Source organism: Anser anser, assembly GCF_964211835.1.
Source record: "Anser anser genome assembly, chromosome: 2".
Taxonomy (NCBI): domain Eukaryota; kingdom Metazoa; phylum Chordata; class Aves; order Anseriformes; family Anatidae; genus Anser; species Anser anser.
Window position 1 is genome coordinate 111,737,669 of NC_139721.1, and position 19,384 is coordinate 111,757,052.

Consider the following 19,384-nt stretch of genomic DNA (forward strand, 5'->3'; position numbering starts at 1 on the left):
TGCTTTTGTCTCGGGGCGAGCCCGCCCCGCCTCGCCAAACTTTCGGGGGGACCCCGACGGCTGCCGGCGGGGGGGTCCCGTGGGAGAAGCCCCGTGGGGGCGGCCGGGGGGCAGGTGAAGGGCCGCGGGCAGCCCCTCCAGGCTCTTTGGGACGGATGCGGTCGGCCCCGGCTCTGCGCAACAGGTAGGGATGCCAGGGGCTGGCCGCGGCGGCTGTGGCACGGAGCCGCCGACGGGAGGTTTTTTGTTTGTTGGTTTTCTTTTTTCTTTCTTTTTTTTTTTTTTTGGTGTTACGATCTCGGGAAAAGTACAAAGGAGAGGGAGGAGGAGAAGCAACAGTCTTCCCAAATTCCCCTTTAGTTGTTTATTTATGTACTTCCCGTGTCCATGCAGAAAGGGTTCATTTCGCAACTCCGGAGGTTTTCTTTCTCCTTTTCTTTCTTTCTTTCTTTTTTTTTTCTTTTTTAAAAAAAACTTATTTTCCTTTACGTCCTGCTTTGCCCGTCTCATTCCTGGAGATCAAACTGACCGAAACCAGCTACCCAGCGCCTCGTCCTCACTGACAGTCGGGGGAATCCAAACAAAGAGGTGCATCTACCGGAAATAATGATTTGAGAGATGTTTCTCCCCCTTCCCACCCCCCCCGCCCGCCTTGAATTAGTACTATTATTTATTTCTTTTCTTTCGGGGAGGTTCGGTTGGAGGGAAGTTTTGCGCAGCAGACGGGGCCGGGGCTGCTGCGGACTGGATGGGGAGGGCGGCACGTTGCGGGGGGGCGCGGGCAGTGCGGGACCCCGCCGGGGGGGGGGGGGGGGGGCGCGGGCGGGGACCTGCCGCCGCTGCCGGCTCTTTGTCTGCTCGGGCAACTTGAACAAAAGGCGAAACTCGGATGAACTCTCTCCATCTCTCCCTCTCCTCGCCCGGGTTATCTCAGCTGCGGCAACTTTAAGCCGGCGAGATTTCCCCAACTTTCCCGCAGCTCCCTAACAGCGGGCAGCCCCCCTCCAGGCTCCTAAAGCAGCACTTTGAGGACAGGCGAAGGTAGGTTTTGTCTCGGGGCTCATTGTTCTCTCCGCGCTCCCTCATCACCCCCCCCCCCACCCGCAAGCCGCGCTCCGGCTGGGGCGTGCGAGGAGCGTGTGCTTTGTGCCTCGGGGCACTCGCAGGTACGGCTTGGGGGGTGCCGACCTTGTCCCCCCACGCAGACGCTCCTGTCTTCTTTTAATACCTTTTGAATTTCTTTCTGGGCTGGTGGGTGTTTTGGAAGAGCTGGCGGAAAGGAAAGCTGAGCAGGGGGAAAACTTATCGGAGCCCGGGGGCTCCGCTGGGTCCCGGGGGCTCCGGGGGGGTCCCGCTGCCGCTGAGCGCCCGGCCCCGGGAGCGCCCGGCCAGGCTGGGGGGGTCGCGTTATGAGGGGGGCTTCGTTCTTCTCAGTGCCTTCCTGGTGGTGGGGGGACAGGGGGGAGAGTCGGGCCCGTCCCTGCCTGTCTCCTCTTGCGCAGCACGGTTTGTTTCATCCCTCCCAAAAAGTTTCGTTGCCTTGGGTTTTGTTCCGCTCTTTCTGGTGTTCGCGCTCTCCAGGCGAAGCGTCGCAACTTTCTGAAAACTTGCTCGTGCTCTTTTGGCTTTCCTTGATTCTCTTGTTCTCCTCTGTGCCCTCTTTATAGTTAATTTAGTGTCTTCTTATTCCCCCGTCTATTTTTTCTGTGCTATGTAACAACTGCCACTTTTCCTCATTTTTCATCCCAGCCATTACTTCCCTGGGCTGTTTTGTTTTCCTTCGTTGCCCATTTTCCCTCTCCCTCCTCAGATCTCTCAGATTTTCTGAACTCTCTACTTTTCCACCTTTCCCCATTGTCACACATTATCCTTCTTTCCTGGTCTTTTCCACCTATTCTTCTACCTATATGCCTACTTGCATTTTCTATAAGTCTTTTGCCTACATTTCACACGTCCTCCACTGCATGCTTAGATATGCTAAGGTTTCCCCTGATGTCAAACAAAGATCAAAGTTTCTTCTCATTCCCTCTTCCAAAATTAATTCTTCTGTGGTCTGCTGTACACGCATGTTACTCAGTTACATGGACAGAACTTCTAACAAAAATTCTTGTGCATCCACTGCTATTCACCTTCTACTTTCCTCTAGTCTTTATCTCTGTCCACACTCACCCTTCAGTCTCTAAAAAGCTTCTCATTCCTCTCCCTTGTCCTTGACTTGAAAGCTTGTGCTCTCCCCCACTCCAGCTTGGCAGACCCAGTGTTGTTTTTCACATTGTTATTCCCTCCTGTGCAGAGTACTCAAGCTTTTCTCTCCTTTCCTCATATTCCCCTTGCCAACCTAAGCAAAAAGCTGTTGTTGGTACTCCTGAAGGGATGACAAAGGAGGAGTACTGGCATAGGCAGGCACAGCTTTGGTTGCTTTGGCTTGTTCCTTGCTGGGTCAAGTGTCAGCAGGTGAGCTTGCAGCCAGAGCCCCAGCGATGCTCGCTCTGCTGCTGGGTGGTGGGACATTGAGCTGGGGCTAGAGGGGGGAGAAAGATCACTGTAAACAATGTCATTACTTCTTCCCTCAACCATCCCAATGCAATTCCGTTCAGAGGCAAGCTTTGTTTTTGCTTCTTGTGGCTTTTTTTTGTAGACTCATTCTTTTCGTACGTTTTGAAATACCTGCCAGGGCAGGTGAAGAGCCTTTATGTTCCTTCCTTTCTTGGCACTTTGGTGCTCTCTGTGTTGTAAGACTGTACAATGTATAGAGAAAAATGAAAGTCCTTTTCCTAAAGCATTGGAAGTACAAAACCGACAGCGTCCAGTTTGAATCTTCTGTTACACTCTAGTCTGGAGATGTTTTTGAAGTGAAACACCGTCACAGGGCTTTGAGCTCAGTATGTGTCTAAATCTGTGAAGAAATACGTGTTTGAAATTATTCCAAAGAATGTAACTTCGTGTTAGTGTCCAAGTGGTGTGGCAGAGTTACTGTGCTGAACTAAAACTTCTTCCTCTTACTCAAACAGGTCAAAATATGGTCATCGGGAAAATGGAATGCTTACCAAAATTGTCGGTCTGTGCTAGGTGCCATACTGCGTTGTCCTTGGAATGGTGGAATACAACTTGGGTCTCCTCAGGGATGACTGACATGGCACAAACTGTACCACGCAACTACCAAATGCGTTCACCTTTTGGATATGTATGTAAATTAGTGGGCTACTGGAAGAAGATGAAGAGTCTCTTGCAGAAATGTGAGGATAATGTAGAAAATGCTGCTGCAAACCATTTGGATTATATTGCCATCTGACATTGCGGTCCTGCAGCTAACAGAAGGTATGCTTCTCCCTAACTGTTGCAAAAATACTCTGTCTCATACATCAAAATACTAAGTGCATTGTCTTAATTTTAAACAAACATGCTTTTTAACCTTTTTTTTTTTTCTTTGCCTTTTTGCTGAAGTCTACCAATAGTTTTGAGTTGTATAATCTGACACAAATGCCTTCCTAGTGGCTTGGCAATGTGTATATCTTAAATGTAAAAGGAAAAAACTGAACGTGGCAATATTTTGTTTTCAGAATTAACTGATATTTTCAAGGTAATAACTTCGTTGGGTCTAGGAGAGCTAGCAGCTCTCGAGAAAATATGACTAATTAACTCGTCTTAAAAGTAAGTTAGAAACAGTTTAAACAAAGCATTTTCCACAATTGCATTCTTCCAAATAGCCTACTTCATTTAAAGGTGTCTTACTATTTTGAGTTGAACTCAGGAAAACAACCTGATACTTTTTGATGCCTCTTCTTCCAAATAGTGACAAAATGTTTTATGGATAATTCAGGTGTAAGAAATAGAAGGATTTCTCTTCAAATTGCAGGAATCATTTTGTTTAGTATGTTTTTTAAGTATCAATTTAAAGGACTTTTGCAGACTGTTTGCATCTCAGATGTTCTAGTGCTGTGAAAGTCTCTGGGTTGAAGACGTTATTATAAGAGATAACTGATGTACAAAATAGAAATAAAAGCTAGCAGAGGAAACAAGCTGTTAAAGAGTTATTCTTGAACACCAAATTATTCATGAATCTAGATTAAGTGTTAATCCAACAATGAGGAAATCATCGAGCCCCTTAGTGAACTATTGAAATCACAGAGCAAATATTAAAATGATTTAAAATCTGATCTTTTATACTTGTTTTGTGTACTTGTTATGTATAGCCGAAAATGAATGACATGAAAATTGTTGCTTTTGCTGTGTGTTTTTACTTATCTGATTGGTTCAAGTCTAGCCTGTATGTAGGGCAGACAAGTATTTGTAATCTTAAGAAAAGTGCTGAGCTGGCTGCCCTACTTTGGAGCAAAATAGAAATCTGAACAAATAATTACTTGTTATCATTTCCAGTTGTAAATAGAGATACAAGAGACAATAAATAGAGTACTAATTTTCTGGTTCTGACTTTTTAAATCAAGACCTTCTCTTAATTTTCTTGATTATTATGGTTAAGCTTTCTGTTACTTACTAAAGACAATTAATGTACTTTTAGGTATGATTCTTAGTATTGGTCTGTGTTGGTACTTTTTTAAACTTTGTGTGACTTAAGTTAGCCTTATGGAAGTCTTTAATTTGAAGTCTCAGAAAAGGAAAGTCCTGAGCTGTTGGTGGAAAGAGGAAAAAAAGAGTAAAAAATGGACTGTGCTGGATGAAAGTATTTAGAGCTGCTATCTAGCATCATCTTAGAAAAAAAGCCCAGTCATTACATTTCTGCATTTAATTCTGTATTTAATGGAAACCAAAATTGTGATTTCGTTGTTGTTGTTCTTGCTTTCTGTGTGGATTCTCCTTATTCAGTTTCTTATGCATTTGCATCTCTTTTTAAAACCTAATCTGGACAGTGGTTATTCTTCGTAACAGAAAAAATACACTTCATTTATCTGTATGAAAACCATTCATTTTCATCAACACTAAAAACTGAAATAAATTTTTACCTAAAGTTAATGTAAATAGGGACAACCATTTATCTTAGCTTAATTTGAGAGTTTAGGTAGATTGAATGCCATAGGTTTCATGAAGTATTTTGCAAATTATTAGATATATTTGTTTTTGTTTATACCTGGAATATTTCGGACAATGATAACTTAGTGACAGAACTGTTAAGATATAGAAAGGAAGAATACAATTCATCTGTCTTCCAATTATTTTGGACTACTTCCCATAAAACAAAATGAAGTATTCTCATATTCTGAGATAAGATAGAGGGGAAAGAGAAAGTATGGTCAGCTAGGAAACATCTAGCACAATAGCTGCCTACTGGGTAGGTGTGCTGTGTTGGTGTGAGGCAAGGCATACTTTCTGCTGATGCTGTGGTGTCTCCAGGCAGGGCACGCTGGAGCATTCCTGCACCTTTTTCCTGGGAGGAATCCTAGCAAAAGAGGCAGTGGGCTTGCAGGTAAGGAGAGGGATAGAGGCTCAGTGCTGTAGTGAAGGACCATCATCCTGGGACGAGTGATGGGGAGAAACTTCACTAAAAGAGGCAGGAATCAGCCCTACTTCCTCCAGTGGAAGCTGCTTTTGAGGAACTTGGGAACTGCTGCAGGGGAGGAGGGCTCCAGGCATGTGAGCTGTGATGCTGTAGCTCCATAGAAGGGTGTGAAAAGGGTTGTTCTGTTGGTTTGTGGTTGCAGTTGGTCCATTGCTTGCTTTGCTTGTGGCTGTCCTAGAAGGAAGTCCTTGCAGGCATCGTGGGCTTGGGGCTGAGCTCTGAACTCCTGCTCACAGATCTACCCTGGGGTGTGTGGTAGTTAAATTGGTAGCAGAACTTTCACTAACCAAATTAAACCAAATTCAGACTTTCAGAGATGCGGTTCCTCCTGTCAGCTGTGCTCTCAGTTAAGAAAGTTTTTTAGTCAGTGTAGTTTGTCATGTGAGAAAGTGTCTTACCCCATTTAGCTGAAGAGGGAATAACCTTGGCATGTCTCAGGCCAACAGAGCACCCAAGGAGAAGAGATTTAACAGGCTGCAAGAAGTGCTTGTAGTGTGTCATTGGTGGGTGAGATACAGTTTTGGAGTTGTGAGGAGTGGGCAGGGGAGAAAAGGGCAGACTCAGTAACTTCTGTATTTTTAGGCAACAGATGGAGGAGATGGTATATAGAATATCTTCCTGCAGAAGAATCCGTAGGAAGCTAGAAAGAAAAGTTCAATAAGGACTTCATTTCAAGTTTTCGATTGTTCTTTCCCTTTAGCTGAAGTAATTTTTTGGGGAGAATGAGCTCCAGAGCTCCCAGGCAAGATACACATTTCCATAGACCCGTGTTTGTCCTGCTGGTTCCTGTGCCAAAACATGGACAAGTACACTTTCCTAAAGGACTGCTGCCTTTCACCCTTCCACAGGGAGTTCGCAGCTCCTGACAGTGCAGAGCAAAGAAGCTTTGCCAGAGCATCCTCTGCTGCATGAGGAGGTGCAACGTGATTCTTGAGTAAAATTTTGGGAGGCAGCTTTTGAAAATACGATTGTTAGCCCCTGAAAGGACCTCCAAACAGCCTGAGCATTGTGTAATTGTGAGGGGAATGGCAGGGGAAGCACTGACTCTGAGCTCCTCACTGGGAAGGCGAGGTGGGAGCCGTGGGACAGGGCCCCTCTGCTTGCAGGTGTCTGGAACAGCCTTAAAGTTTCTGTGGATGCAGTGGAGTTATTTTAGTTTTGGCTCCAAAAAATGGTATTGATACATATATATATATATTTCCCCTTTATTTATCTTAGTGCTGGTTGAATCTCATGTGTTAATCATTTAGCTTGATATAGCAGAAATCATAGTTGAAAATATGCCATTTTCTTTTTTCTCTGCTTTCACTTGTTTTTCACCTTACGGGATAACTTGGGGTACAATACTCTTAGAAAATCGGTATAAGCATCAGAGTAAGGTGGTTTTTTTTTTTTTTTTTTTGTGAGAGCAAGTTCCAGAAGAGAGGAAGGAATGTTGGCCAAGGCTGGAAGGAGAGAGTTGCCACTTGAAATCTGTTAGTTATGATTCTGAAATACTGCATGAGAACTTATAATGAAAAGGAAGCTTCCATACCATGTGAGATACTGTATATAAATACTATCATTTAAGTCTGGACACAGGCATATGCCTTCTGGAATACAGCTTTTTTTCTCTTGATTGTATTTATTTTATGTAGCAAGAAGCTTTCCAACTCACCAACAGATTCTATTTTGATATATATATATATATTTTGTGCTTTCATCGTTATTGCATGAAACTTGTCACAAACTATTTATGAAGTCTGAGGTAGTCTGCTATTGCGCTTGATACCTTGACCTTTCCATGATTAAAATGCATAGACATGTTTGGGTTAGGCAGGGGGAGTTGGATAAGCTACGGGGATTAAGAATATTTTAACACAAAATTAAATGTGGTCTTTGTGTGAGAACAGGGACAGTACTTCCACTGAAAGTTTATAAGGCTACTGCAAGTGCAATGCCTGTATTCATATCCATGAATATTTTACATTAGTGAGGAAAATATTTAATTCTTTACAAAGAAAGAAGAAGAAAATGCTCGTAACTAATCTAAATGTGCATGCTTCTGCTAAAAATAACAAAAATGATTACATATGCTGCATTTTTTAATACTTAAATACTAAAAGGAAGCTAAATTTCCATACAGGGACAATATTGCCATCTTATGAAGTACATTGCATTTTGAGACATCTTAAATGTTCATTATCAACCTTTGCTTTTTTTTTTTTTTTTTTTCCTTAAGACTTGTTTATAAAGCATTTTCTCCCTGAAAAGTGCTGCTTTAAGACCTGCGCAGAACATGAGTGTAGTGTTGTTCTGGATGTCAGATTTGCTTTTTCAGAGGTAAGGGAGAGCAGTGAAGTAGAGCCATATGCATTTGGGTAGGATTCCTTGTAGGCATGGCAGGTGGATGGGGTGGTGGTGGCAATGATGAAGGCAGACATTTGTCATGAAAAGTAGAAAGTGGTCACTGAGAACATTTCCTCTGGGTGGATAAGGATGTGATTTGATTTAGTTGTGAGCCAGCAATGGCAGGTGAGGAAAGGAAGTGGCAAGGAATCTTGAAAATGAGGGCCAGAAGCTGATGATTGATGTGGCAGAGAACAGAGAGGTGGATATTGTGGAAATGGATTAGAAGCAGTTTGTCATAATTTATGCATCTGGAGGCTTGTGCCATCAGGGCATTTCTAATGGGAAAATGTAGTGAAATCTTTAAATGTCTGTAACACAGGTTATAAATATTGTAGGGATCAGCAGTATTGGCTTCTTTATGGTGAATGATAAAATTGTTTCTGTTCAATGCTGCACAGTGAATTAAAGTCAACTTTAACATTGCATGTTTTAAATTAAGTTTACTCCAAAAGCAACTGTTGTCTTGAGTTGAGGATATGAGCTAGCCTCTTCTGCCTGTTTTTCCAATATTGTGCAAGACAGAAATTCATTTTTAGGTAAGTGGCTCAGGGATTGTATATGTTGTCTTGAGATGATCTCAGAGCTAAGATTCAGTGTGGCTGGCTTCTTGTTAAACTATCTTTCAGCATTTGCAGACTGGCTTTCAGTTGGTATTTTGGGGTTGCTCTGTGAGTATGTTCTGAAAATAACAAAAGTTGTGATGGCTCCAGAATATCTAAGGAGATACCTAGACCATGCAGCAAACATTGAGGTATGTCTAAGCAAACTGCTGCTTTTGCCTTGTGTGGCACTACACCGGCCTGTGCATTGATTTAGATCCAGAACCAAGTTAGCTGTATAATGGTGCTGCTGGATTCAGTCTATTAAAAGTTGCTTCTCAGCTGAGCTTGTGTATGATGTGACTTTGAATTGTGCTGGTGCTGGAGGGGACTGAGCTGGAGTAGCTCAGGTGTCTTTTTCCTGCGCTGCCTCATGGGATGTGAATATGGGCTTGGCTATGCTTTGCAGAGGTGCTGTTGTTTAATAGCTTTGGGCCGCAAGAGTTGGAAACTGCAGAGATGTTAGAAGAAACAGTCTTGGTAAAGATCAGAGTTTGCAAGATGAAGGATGTGCTGTCTCTGGAGTTTGAGTTCGCCATATCCACAGAGTTTTATAATGCAATATAGGCAGCAGCTTTATTCATTCGAGCTCTTGGACTGGACCTATGGAGCATGTTTAGGAAAGGGTTCTTAGTCAAAAGCAGGCACTGGGAGTGGTTCTGTTTCACAACTTCATGTATGCAATACATTGCTTTTTTTTTTTTTAAAAAAAAAAAGATTGAAATTCATTGCACTTCCAAAAGAAGGACTGAAAGAAACATATTTATAAAATCAAAAGGTTTTTCATTATCATGTAGATTTTTTTGGCTTCAGGATTGGTAAACTTTGTTTTTATAGCTTTTAAGCAGTGAGTGCATTGTGTGGCTTTATCGGTCTAAAGCTTCACTTTTGTGTATGGTTGAAATCTGCATCCTAGATCATGAACTGGTTTATCAGATTTGTATTAACTGTCACTTCTTTTCAAATAGCTTATTTTCCATGCTATCAACACCTGATATTTGGATATTATCATCCTTCTCCAGAAGACTTTGATGCATGAGTATCTCTAACCTAATTTAGTTGAGGATTGGAATGCTTTATGAAAAACTTTATTTAAATTGAGAGAAAAGTTGAGTGATTATGTTTTTAAAGCAAAATGGGAATGCAGCTTGCAAAAACAAATTAGCTATCCCTGTAAAAAAAATCTATATTTTCAACTCAGTTGCTCTTCATACATCATCTATCGGTGTTAGCTGGAGAAGGTTTAATGTTTCTCTCCTGCAGGAATTACAGCACTCATGCAGTGGAGGAAAGGGGCTGTATCCTGATATATGCTCATGACAGCGGCTCATTGTACACCTAGTCATAGGAATGAAAAGGAAGTTTTAAAGACAACAGAGAAAGTCATACTCCCTCCCTGAAGAAATGAAAAGACAATTTGCCTAACATCAGTTGAGACTGCTTGTGGACCACATGGTGCATCTAGATGCAAGATTAATTAGATGCCAGCTCATTTGAAATGTTTTATATAAGAAAGGTGTTAAGTATGAGTTTAAATACATTTTAGAATAGTAGATTAAAATTACATGTGTATTAGATGTATACATATGTGTACACATACACCATACACATAGCCCAAAACCAATGGTGAGGTGCCTGAGGCAGCTTCATGATGGGGACATGATTTTTTTTCCCCCTTCTGTTCGAGGCAATGTTTAATGCATTTCCAGACCCTGCTTCTATTATTTTGTGTCAGTGGCATTCTGTGCAGTGTTCCCTTTTTGCTTGAGTTTCTAGCTACTTGAAATACATGCCTTGTTTCAATTTACCAATCTGTTTCTTAAAGTACATCCTGTGTGCAAATCCTTATTGGACAAAGACATAATGGAAAAGGGACTATTGAATTAGTAGTGATCAGTGGTATACTGAGAGAATACCACTGTAATTAGTTGTAAAACTCTTTATCTCAATCCCAGGCATGCTGCTAACTCCTCCCCTTCTCCTGCTTTCCCTTAAAAGAAATGACTGAAGAGCAGTGAGGCGTATCTGAAGCAGAGCTACAACAAACGCTAAAAAAAAAAAAAAAGTATTTTTCAGCTGGTAGTTGATCTGGCTTATTGTGAGTGTGTGTACACATGTATATGCACATGTATATGTTTGTTTAACAGAATAAATTGTTTTAAATTATGCACAGTGTAATATTTGAAACATCGAGAGAAGGTTTATTTATTTATTTATTGGTTGATCTTGCTTTAACATTTTCTTTAAGAATTGTTCTGAGTACCGCCAAAGCTGTGTGTGGAATGTTGCTTGCTGTGGACTTCATGCAGTGCAGATGGCTATCTGAGGCAGGTAGAAAGATGTTTGCAAAGAAAGACCAGAACCATTCATAGACTGATTTCTTCACATTTGCAAAACGACAGAAATCAATCCGCTGCTTTGACCTTGGATCATGTGTTGCAGTTGAAATAGTGCTGTGCTTTTTTTATTTTTTTTTATTTTTTTCCTGAACTCAGTTGCAAAAGGCAGTGAGTTAACGTACAACAGATCTGAGGGAGAGTAGGGCAGAAAAGAAGCAGAGTAAGGATTCTTTTGCAGATCTGTATGTGTGAGTCTGCTGCCCAGTGTTAGACATCTTCAGTTGTGTGTATTTCTTTAAAAATTGTCGGTACAATGTTGGAAAACACAGTTGGTCTCTCTGTGTAAGAGAGCATATTCTAGACACTGAAAAATGTCCACAGCATTATTAAAAATAAGAAAATGTAAAGCTTGGATCTGCAGACACAGTCATCTGTTCAGATGGAGAGCTCCCCATCCCTTCACATTCAGAAACTGACTTGTTGCTCTCCTGTGTCAGAAATGGTGTATCCAAGACCCAAGTTATAGTTGCTGAATTAAAGAAAGAGCTGTAACCTAGGCTTCTGATTGCTTGATGTGAACAGTGCTGTGCAGACAGCTCAGGTGTTCCCAGAACCATTTGCATGCAGTATTTTCCCTGTTTGTTCTCTCCTATGGACAGTGGTATATGGCCACGATTTTTATAAGAGAAGGAGGATGTTTTCATTCTTGTTTTTAAATTGTGTGAATGTTTCCAGGATGAAGAGAATGTGAAGTTACACCCTGTTATTTCAGGTCAGTGCCTGGATTAATGTTTTGGCAAGAGAGAGCTTGTTATGGATCATATACTGCCATCACTGCACAACACAGAAAGGGAAACAGGGTACCTCTACTGCTGCTTAGGCAAGATCAATTCCTTCTGCATAAAAGAAAAGCTCTGCAGAGAGGCAAGGGTTGACGGTGGCACAACAGCACTTGCCAGAAAGATGCTTGGTAACAGCTACTGAGGGACATGCAGCTTCTTAGTACGTCTAGCTTCTCTGTAAAGAGAGCCAGGGTGCACCTGTTGGTAAATTATTGGCATATCTGTTGGACAAGTATTGTAATATGTATTTTCAGTGAATTTTGACTTAATCCTCCTTTTGTCTTGGTGTTTAAAGATGAGAAATTGAGGTCCTGAGATATACTGCTGTGAAGAGTTGATATCTGCACTTGGGTCTAACGCCATGCTTTCTGTATAGCAGAGCTGACAAAATCTATAGGCTTTCCTGGCTGTTCTTTTTTTTTTTTTTTTTTTTCCCTCCTCCCAATTGGAAAGGGGAACAAAAAATTCATTAAGCATAATAACATATTTAATTTTTCTAATAACTTTTGTATGGCTCTTGACCTGTGTTGGTTCTCCAATTCTTGGATTTAGAATTGGATTTATTATTTAGAATTGGATTTATTATTTATTTATTAATTCTTGGATTTAGAAACTAGCTGCACCTACCTTTATGTTCCTTATTATTCTATGATGAAAAAGAAATCAGTGGAAATTGTGTTCCAAAAAAATCGGCATAGAAATTCTGCATCATTTAATATTAATTAAAAAATTAAATCTCATACTTCAAGGGTCAAAGTCTTTTGTTTAGGGAAAATTATCAGTAAGAAGCTCTCTGTATCTTTAACTGAAATGGTCCCTAATTTACGCCTGATTCTTCTGCTAGGTTAATGTTAATTAGTTTAACATATCACTCATAAAAGATGTCATAGTTGAGTCATTGTGTAGGTAACAAATCTTGCACTGGCTGGCGATGAAGAAATATTACCTCTATTAAAACCCACACTTAAACGGTGGAGTCAGTGAGGACTCGTGACATTTTGCAGTCATCCAGCTTAATGCATTTTAATGCCTTCAGTGGTGTGAGGTTTTTCTTGTGGGGGGCGGGGAAGAAGCAAGGGAGGCAGAGGTTCCAGAATATGCAGCGCAGTACATGGTGTAGGCTGTGCCAGGAGAGAAACCTGATAGAAATGCTGGCTCAGGCTGGAGCTAAGGCTGGATACTGTAACATTCATTTAACCTTAAAAAAGCCTGTCCAGAGTTCAGTTACCTAAAGAAGGCATATGTAAGCAGTCATGGAAAAGCTCAAATCTACTTGCATTCAGAGCCCAAGTAATCCAATATTAGTAGCACAGCCAAATGTTTACAAGTATGTATGCTTGTAATTAGCTAAGTAATTTCATCCATCTCTGCCCTCGAGAGAAGCATTAGAACTGGGCCTATAGTAGAAAGCAAAATTCAATCATAATTATGGAATGGTTAGTATGACTCTGTAATCCTTTTTCCAAAATAATTCCCCAGTGTCTGAGAGGAGGTGATACTGTGGCACCACTACTACAGCTGTGAGCCTGTGCTCTGCTCTTAGATGCTCCCATGTTTGGGATGAGTAACCAAGTCAGAACCATCTCTTTTTGTAGCACCAGAAGACGATACCCACAATTATTATTATTTTTTGGCACCATCACCATCTTAGTGTCAATGAGCAGTTGAATAAGTGTTTGAGGCTGCTGGTTTTTTCTGTGCCTGAGGAAGCCTGGAAGGTCTCAGACCTTGAGGGTCAGTGGAGCTTGACTTGAACAGCTTAGGGAGGCACAGTGAAGAGATGAGGGCTTCACACTGGAAATATTGACCTCAAAATGCTTAAATCTTTTCTGTTGCTTAGCACTGATGTGGCATGGGAGCAAGACAGTGCCTTTGCTATATGGCAGAGAATGTCTGAATCTTTGAAGGGTACCTATCAACACATCTCAGAAATGGTAAACTAAATAAGTATGTGTGTACTTGCAAATTGTGTGGTTGTGTCCCAGTAAAGCAAATCACTGTAGCTGGGACACCAGAAATGTGATGAGGTTGATATGAGAAAAAAGTTACCGCCTTATTATGAAATGTGAGTAAATAGCCAACATGTTCTATCATCTCACAGTCTATGTGATCTCTTATCTTTTTAACTTTCCTTCTAAACTCAGAATTTCAAAACCAAGAAATGGCAGCTTTGCAGAAGGTGGTGTCAGTTGAATGTGGGGAGCCTTCTTCTACCTCCTTTCAAATTGTACAAGTGTTTATGCCTTGCTGGACTTTTCTATATTTCTGCATGCCAGTAGAAAGTGAAGTTGATTACTTGTTTTAGCATGAAACTCAATGAAAATCTTACTAAAAACTTATCATTCTTTGACATGCTGCTTTACTGTTTACGGCATTGGCGTATTTGTTGAGTGTCTCTGAATAGTCAAGTGTTGGAGACGTAAGACATCTATCAGTTTGAAATGGCTGCAATCTTCAATGTATCACACTGACCATTGGATGGGATGATTACTAGTCTGTCTGTAGCTATGAACAATAGATTTTCCTTCAACTGAAGGAGACCTCTTTCTACGAGCAAATTGTTTTTGAGGTGCTGTTTTCTTGAGATGTTTTTACATTTAGCTTAGTTAGCCATTTGTTCATTAGCAATTATAAATCACTAGTGAGACTCTTCTGGTTACCACGAGAGTTGAAAAATTGTAGCAAGCAAGCAACTTCTTTCTGAATTTGCTTCTCACCTTGGATTTGCATTAAGCTTTCAGACTTCTTTTAGTTTTAACCATGAAAACTGAATACATTACAGTAATTTTATTAACATCAAAAGGTTTCAAATTGTTCACGTGTAGCTCTTAAAGTTTATAAAGCAGCAGTTTAAGACTTTGAAATTCTTAACAGATTCTCAGCTATCTTCTCAGTATTTGAGCTTAAAGCAGAAAGAATTTTAACTCAATTATAATAATGTAAACCTTTCCCCTTTGCTTTGCATAATTAAATATTTTCATTTACATAGCATAGAAGTCTAACATTCCAAACAGGAAAGATAAGCAGGAGAAAAAGGCAGACAAAGATGCATATTTGATGTATGCAGAGTAGTAATGCACTTTCTGGTAATCTTACTGTGCTTGTTAATAATCATTTTAACTAGGAATCCACATGCAAATTCATGTGAATATAGATTGTATTTAACATTTTTTTATTATCATTTTATTTTTATTTTTATTATTATTTTTTTTTTGAAACTGGGTGCACCTACTGAAAGCTTAATAAAGTACATTAGAACTGGGGCATGAGTATAGTAGCCTTGAGATCGTTTACTTTTTGTTTTAATGTATTAATTATTAGAGCAGGTCTGGGGAATATTAAGTTTCCTGCTTGTTCAGTCAAATTATGAGGATGCAAGAGGTGGCATGAACATGCCTGTGTGGAAGTATGTGATCTAGTCTGTCCCTCCAATTTGCAGTTGGAGTAGGAAAATCTGATAGATATATCAGTTTGAATAATGCTGTGTATCAGATTCACCAGCCTGCTGCCGGAGTAGTATCTCTATAGTAAAATATGAAATATCGGATGTTTTCAGGACTACAAAATAGACACAAGATCTGCAAATAGCTGCACTTCTGATGTATGGCAGGTTCATACATGTGATATGTGTCACCAACTGAAATGAATCTCTGCTGTTTGTGAAGACATCTAATACAATTTTGTTGGCTAGTTTAACATCACACTTTAATTTTCTTAGAAGTGGGTGGACCAGTGATATGCCCCAATAACAAGCACTTGTGATTCCTGCATTCCTCAATTACATAATGATTTTGATTGTTATTAAATACAAACATGTTAAGGGAAAAACGCTTTTTTCTTTTTTTTTCTTTTTTATTTTTTTTTTGGTAGCACCTTTATTTTAAATTCTTTCTGTTTGTCTAACAACTTGCAGAGCTTGAGGATATTTGTCTTGATTTTCTTAAATGTCATACTTCAAAGCAGTTTTGAGGTATTTTTTTGTATATATTACAAGCTTTAAATCTTAAACAAATTCTAAGTGCCAACACATATGGTATATACAAAACTTCTATATGCTAGAATTGTGAAAGGATGGATTTTCGGGCAAAGCTTAGTTGACATTAAACACTTCTCAGCATATGGATTTTATGGCATATATCAAAAAAGGAATAAAGAAACTTGAAATCCAAATAAAAGGGAGAGCATCTGTATGCATACGTATGTATGCATGCATGCATACTTTTGGGCAGGGTGTTAAAGGGAGCTAGTGTATTTATCTTTGACCTTTTATTCACATTTCCTGCAGGGATCCTTAGTTTATGAGCTTTGAGAATTTGTTTCAGTGGTACTTCGTGTGGTTTTCTGACAACTGCCTGAGTTTCTTCCATTTGCAAGTAGATTTTTCTATGCAAACTTTTGTATCGTCTCTTTTGTTTTGTTTGATGGGATGAACATAAGAGAATATGCTGTGGGCGAGAAAGAATGAGGATTTAATTTCTAATGTAGCAAAATTTCATGTCCCAAAGCTTCATCTGATAACCATCCTTTTAATATATTGAGAGTGGCTGTTTGCTAAATACAAATCCGAGAGTGAAGGTTATTTGCTTAAAGAACAAGTAAAGCTACAAGGATATTAATAATTTTGATTTTCATATCCCAAAAGCTTGTAACAATAAGTATGAACTTGTTTTCTTTCCTCTTTCCTCTAACATTGATCATCAGGGAGAGCTTATATGCTCTAAAAAGTCTTTGGAGACCTCTGGGCACCTAAAAGACAATTCATTGGTAGAAATGCAACTGGAGGATCAGTGTGTTCTTTTCTTAACTTTCATTATTGCTCTCCCTGTTTTGTGCTTAGTGTTTTGCCATCTCTCTATTCCATTCTTGTTTTGTTATACTTGCACCATGTCTCTGACAGGTCATTATAAGTTTGTATAATAAAGTGGCTACTTGGCTCAGGAAATTGTGTCAAGATTTAGAGGCATCTTGATGTTTAGGGAAAATGGGTTTGTTTTGGTCTATATTGAATTAAGTGTAGCAAAGCATTAGAGAAGTTCAGACTAGTCAAGTTGTTTCAGTATATGAGGTATAAACATGGCTCTGTTCTTGGTTCGTAACTGGATGCTAGGTATAGTGCCCTCCAGCTAGTTTTCCATGTTATGAATTTCTCTCTGGCTGTTCTATTAATTTACAATAGAATTATTTTATACCAAGGCCTCTGTTTTAGATGAGATAGGAAATTGTTTCAATATATGAAGTTAGGCATTTGTCTAACTGTATGTATGAGGTAGGATTTGGATTTTTTTTGGTAGTAAGAATCCGGTGTGAATGCTGTGTGTATAGATGGGGAAATACCTGCCTTGCTTACTGGATTTTGTTTGTAGTCGTTTTTTGCTATGTGTCTTAATTTATAAGAAAAATACTGTGTTGTTGCTTTACTAAGAATTTTTCCTCCCCTTTTTCTATACTTGACTCTGTCAATGACAGTTAAAGTAATTGTATGCTGGTTTCTCATTTAAAAAACAAAAAGCAAGCCCCCCCCTTCCTCCCCCCCCCCCCCCCCCCCCCCCGGAAAATAATATTAGAATATTTGGTCTAGCAGTCCCCTGAGCATCTCCATCCATCAGTGTAGTATGTTCAATTTTTCTGGCCGCCCCCCCCCCCCCCCCCCCCCCGCCAACACTTAGTGTCAATGCACTGTCTCCTTCCCTAGTCATTAGTGATTTGTGGATGATTGGGTCCGAGTGTAACTATTTGCCTGTAGTCTCTGGGGTTTAGCATTCCTAGGTGTTTTAATACTGGGGACTACCATTAGAAACTGCAGTGAATAAGCAAGTCCTGACTCATGTGCATTTAATTAATCCTAATGCTGGGAACTTGTCCAGTAAATTCATATGTCTGGACAAGTGCCCAAGGGTTTCAATGACTTTATAGCATGGGTTGGGAAATCGGTGTACCATCCACTTAAAACATAGTTCTGCAGGACCTGTTTTAATACTTGCCAGCTTCTCTCAGTGTGTGGCCCTGATGATGTAGAAGAGGGGCAGAAGAAGTGGATGCACTTGTTCTGTTCTTGGCTGGGAAGAGTCTGACTTTTGGAATGGGTTTTGAAATGCTGACACCTCTGCAGCAGTTAATCCAATTGAGAGATGGTCAGTCTATCTCATTCTCTTAAGGGCTCTGATGAGATAATCCCAGGTAACCACATTGTAAGCTCTTTTCATCATCTGGCAACACCACTGGTGAGTGCTATGACACTGCAATTGACTTGATTAGTTGCTTGAGGTTGTCTGGTCCTGAGGTATTTTAATAATTTTGAGTGCAAAATTATTTAATTTAGAAAGGGGGAAGAAAGAATCAAAAGCTTTGGCATCGATTCTCTTTGTAGTGAGACTTTGGCTGTGTACTGAAGGAGTGAAGTATTGCCACAGTAGGGGAAGACCATGTTAGGAAATAGTTAAACTGACACACCTCAGTCCATGGAACTGTGTTCCTCATGATTAAATAAAGTTACAATTTATTAGAAACTCGCTCAGTCAGTGGTATCCTGCCTAGGTTGCAATGGACATAGCTTGTTTTGGTATGGGTGTAGGAAATGGGCATCCTTTCCCTGAGCCCATGGTGGTGTGGTAGGAATGCTTATTTTATTTTCATCACTGCCTAGACTTTACTGTGTTGCTTCTGTGGTTGGATCCTTTCACCTCTGACCCAAAGATGCTTCTGAAATGCAGGGCAGTGAAGTACCAGGAAGGTATCAATTCTTCCTACCTTTCTCTGTTCTTTGAGAAGGGAAAGTTTCAGTTAAGATCTGCATTGTCTGGGAATTGCATTGCCTATTCCACAATAATTTTACATGGTTATTTGCATCTAAAGCTGGTTTGGAAGTGTGAATATGAAAACGGCATTTTGCATATCTATAAAGGAAGGACTTTATTGGTAAGGAGAGGGAAAACTCAGGGGCAGGAATAGCAACATTGATCAAAGTTTCCTCTTTTTCAAATGAAAAAGTAGTGACATATGCATTGAATCATGGTTTTTATAGAACATCTGAATGCCTGTAGTAAACACAAAGACAATGACAATGTCATTGGTAGCTCAGGATCTCTATCTTAATGGGTATAAGCAGTTTGATTGAACGCTGTCATGCTCAGGATCTTCATTGAGCTGTTGTGGGTGCTTCAGAAAGAGCACAAGAAGAGGGTGAGTTTGTGTTGCTGCTTTCCCAGGATCTTCTCAGCTTTCGGTGGTTTACGGCTTGCGAGACTTGGACTTGTAAGCATGGAAGCGTCTTTGTAGTTAATAATCTCTGATTTTTATTCCCATCACTTTTTGAACCAATGGGAACATGTACTGTTCACTGTGCTCATTGGCAGTGGATTTAACAGCTGACTTCAGGTGAAGAAATCTACTTCTGTTTGTTTTGAACCTCCTGTGAGGAGAGTGCCTCCAATGCCCCTCGGTAGCTGTCACAGGAAATGTAACTGTGTCCTGCCTACCTTCTGCCAGCGAGGATATTGCAGAACGTGGCATCATCTCCCCTCAATGGTCTCTTTAAAGAGGCTGTGAGCATAAAGGTGCCACTTGTGGGAACCACCTGATACCTTCATTTATTTCATCATTTGCTTTTCATTTTCTTGTTGTTATGTCCTACTGAGAGAAAATAAAATATTTGTGTATTGACATAGCTTTTTTGTTGTTGTTGTATTCTACATTCATTCC

The 19,384-nt window shown here is 40.2% G+C and overlaps 1 protein-coding gene across 18 annotated transcripts in view; it reads left to right on the forward strand.

The window, feature by feature from the left end:
• The first annotated feature begins 813 nt into the window (after nt 1-813).
• The window catches only part of LOC310895664 (uncharacterized protein), a 287,632-nt gene continuing 269,061 nt past the window's right edge, over nt 814-19,384 (forward strand). For all 18 annotated transcript variants that reach the window (XR_014580836.1, XR_014580837.1, XR_014580838.1 and 15 more), the window contains exons 1-2: nt 814-1,041; nt 3,012-3,318. The gene's annotated coding sequence lies outside the window, so the exon portion shown is untranslated. The remainder of the gene's footprint in view (nt 1,042-3,011; nt 3,319-19,384) is intronic.